The sequence below is a fragment of the Mus pahari genome, chromosome 12 (genome assembly GCF_900095145.1).
Source record: "Mus pahari chromosome 12, PAHARI_EIJ_v1.1, whole genome shotgun sequence".
In the NCBI taxonomy this organism is placed as follows: domain Eukaryota; kingdom Metazoa; phylum Chordata; class Mammalia; order Rodentia; family Muridae; genus Mus; species Mus pahari.
In genome coordinates, this window is record NC_034601.1 from 46,867,228 (window position 1) to 46,871,015 (window position 3,788).

A 3,788-nucleotide genomic window follows, 5' to 3' on the forward strand; every position below is an offset into this window, starting at 1 on the left:
TCTCTCTCTCTCTCTCTCTCTCTCTCTCTCTCTCTCTCTCTCTCTCTCATGTGCACGTGCTTTCCTCCATCAGTCTTGATTGTTTTTACCTAGTCTAAAGGTTGAACCCTATGTGATTCATCCCACACCATCTGATAATCAGTTTATTATGACACTGTGTAGGTCTTGTTTTAGCAGTCATATTGTTGAGATTTTGTGGATACAGCCTGCCTGTCATGTATAGACGGTAATATCTGCAGGTACTCTGACTCTGGTTCTTACCATTTTATGGATCCTCTTTGTTGTTTTTCCTGAGCCTTAGGTTCAGTAAGTTTGCTGTATATTTATTAGCTCAACTCGATCCCCTATAATCACTTGTTTGCACTAATACTAGTTGTGTATCTCTGTAATAATGTCTATCTATTACAAAACCAAGATACTTCTTTTGATGAGAAATGGGAGTTAAACTTATCTGTGGATATAAAGAAAAGTATTTACAATATAGGTAGAAAACATATTGCTTTAGAACAGTGGAAGTATTAGGTTATCCTCTGGGGTCTATGATATCTGCACCTATAAGCAGCTAGGCTTTTACTAGTAGGCATGAGTTCCCTCCCATTGAGTGGTATATGCAACTTAACAGCTATTGCTATTAGTTACCTACAAGATAAAAATGCCACAGTTGCATTGTTGGCATTATCTTGCTGGAAACATTTTTGTGGCTCCTAAACTTCAGATCTGGATGTGACTTATTGATTGCTTTTCTTCCTTGGAAGTTTGCAAAGCACCTTCTGATAGTGTGAGATGCACTCCTTAGGAGATAAGCTTTCAGGTTAGTTCCAGCTTGATTCCGCCAAGTCCTCTGTCTGAAGTTCACAGTGCCTTCTCAAATGTTCTGAGAGGCAATCAAGGGCAAATTTTTGCTAATTTTTGGATGCCCCAATTAGCAACTCAGTTTAAGCCTTTCCATGCCTACCACTAAGGATTTTGCTGGTCTATGATTCTTAGGCAAAGCATCATCATCCCATGAGACATAACTATACTTCAAATCTTCCTGGTTCTCTGATTTCTGTGTTTTTCTCTGCTTATCCCTGACCCATGTATGTGTGTGTTTGTTTGTGTGTATATGTAAGTAAACTTACTATATATGCTTCACTATAGCCTTTTCAAACATGCTTAATTTTACTTACCTCTCACTCCTACTGTGTAATGCTCTCCCTTTTCTTTCCTGTTATAATCCATTCCATTTTTTCTATTTCATAGCACCCATGCCCTAATATTGCACTCTGTAGAGTTCTCTCTCCCTGTCCTCCTCTATAGTTAATTTTCCTCTTTTTAGCTTCTGTAGTTAATTCATCTTACATTCTTAAATTTAAGGACTTGGAGCTAGAAGCTCATGAATAAGGGAGAACATGTGGAATTCATGATTTCATTTTACTTTACAGATGAATCTGTAAGTTTCCACTGTGTATGTATACTACATTTTTATTATCTATTCATTAGTTGAAGAACATTTAGGTTTCTTTCAATCCCTAATTATTGTGAGTAAAATGGTAATGAGCATGGCTGTACAAGCATGTTTGTAGTAAGATATTGGGTCTTTAGAGTATATACCAAGAAGTAGTATAGCTTCCTCATATGGTATCTCTTTTAGCATTGAAAAAATTTTTTTCACAATGATTTTCATAGTGGCCATACCAGCTTATAATCACACTAACATTGAGTAAAGTTTCTCCTCTCCCTGATTCCTTGACAGCATTTGTTGCCAGACAACTTGATCTTAGCCTTTCCTAAATAGTCTACCAAGACCATAACATAGCTCCCCAGTACCCCTACAACTCATTATGAACATTAGAATTTTCATCTATATTCTAGTCAACGAACTATGCACTCTTCCTTACTTCTACCCTTCTTTATTGTTTATAATTTTCGGTCAAACAATACAGTTTTTTTTTTTTTTTGGTTGAAAACTCCCATAAAATCATATCATTGAATTTTGAAGGAAATTGGAAAGACTGAACTTATGACTTATTTATTAGGCTTTTTCATTAGCTGCTATTACACATAATTGAATAACATGGAACAATATTTCTTGCCTAACTCAAATTCATGATTTCTAACTTGACAAAAATAAATGTGAAAATACTTAGTTTCAGAAATGCCAACTTCTTGGTTTCATTGGCCACTCTTCAAGTTCCTTTGTCTAAGAAGATATATCTAAGTCACAGAAATGTACCCCAAGGAATCCAGACATAATTTAAAATTTTTGTCAACCAGGTGACTGGCAATTAATTAATATTGCTATTGTAATTAAAATACTGATCTGTAGAGTTTGAACTTAAGAGCATGATGCTGGTCAGCATGTGCTTGAAAAATCACCTATGTGACATAACAAAGCTGTTTCTCTTCTTTGTCCTTAGTTACTACCTAAAAAATTGTAAAAATTAGAATTATTCTATTTGACAAATGAAGTTCTTTGTAACTCTGAGATAGTATGTGAATTTATAAACCAAAATATGAAAATGTTAAGGTGTATTTTAAAACAATTTATGCTATCTTAAGCTAAATTAGATTGAGAAGGTAAGATTTATAATATAAAATGCTTCTCTATGTACATTTACTACTATTATACGGTTTCTTAAACACTGCATTAAAAGAATACTATTATTGTGTTGAAGTTATGTAGATGAATGAACATTGAATGGAAGACATTTTCAATGACTATTATGTGAAGACCCGATTGTTTTTTCAGAAAGAAAGTAGAAGACAATATCATTATGGTTTTAGTAAGTGGATCCTGGGTCACAGAAGAAAACTAGACTTCTTTTAAACATGTAATGATACTGGCTGGTGTGTTCAACATGTAGAACTATTTTCCTTTTTAAGAAGTACTCATTAGGGAGTTCCTCATTAACAGTTCCTCAGCTGTTAAAGTTGTTTGCTGTCATCCCTGATGACATGTCTTTGATCCCCAGAAATCATATGAGAGAAAGAGCAAGTAGATGCTCACTAAGTCTCCTCTGTCCCCATCACCACCACACACACTGGAGCATGCATCCTCCCTATCACCACACACACACACACAAAGTAAACAATTACATGTAATGAAAATTAAATGAAAACTATTCAGTAGAGTATCACTCTCTCTTTTGATCTATAAGCTACCCTCTTGATAATGGCTTAAGAACCTGGTATATAAACTACAGGTAGGACTGGTGATATGGCTAGGCTCGCCAGCAAAATAAATTGCAAGCCAGACATTTTCCCCAGGTGCTTTATTCAGTGAATACTCTTCTTAAGCCAATGAAATAGATATATCCGTGACAAACATCCTCAAGATGAATAACTTGTGTGTTAGATAAATTGAGCAGTTTATCCAAAGCTGAACAAGTAGGCTTACTAAGTTGTGCATGATTCACAAATTGCAAGATTCTACCTTACCTCAAACCAGAAACAATGTTGTTAATTATAAATATTCAGTGTTAATCAATAGGTTCCTTGTGAGCAAACATCTTCAAAAGATATTAAAGAAGAAGAGACATTGGCATGGATAGTCTAAGATATTTACTTATATGTGGGTGAATATTGAAATGAAATTATGCATATGTTACCATTGTGTTTTATGATCACACAGAGATTGAATTTTAAAAATTTTGTCTTATATAGATGTACTGGTTAGTTTTGTGTCAACTTGACACAGCTGGAGTTATCACAGAGAAAGGAGCTTTAGTTGGGGAAATTCCCCCATGAGATCCATCTGTAGGGCATTTTCTCAATTAGTGATCAAGGGAAGAGGCCCCTTGTGGGTG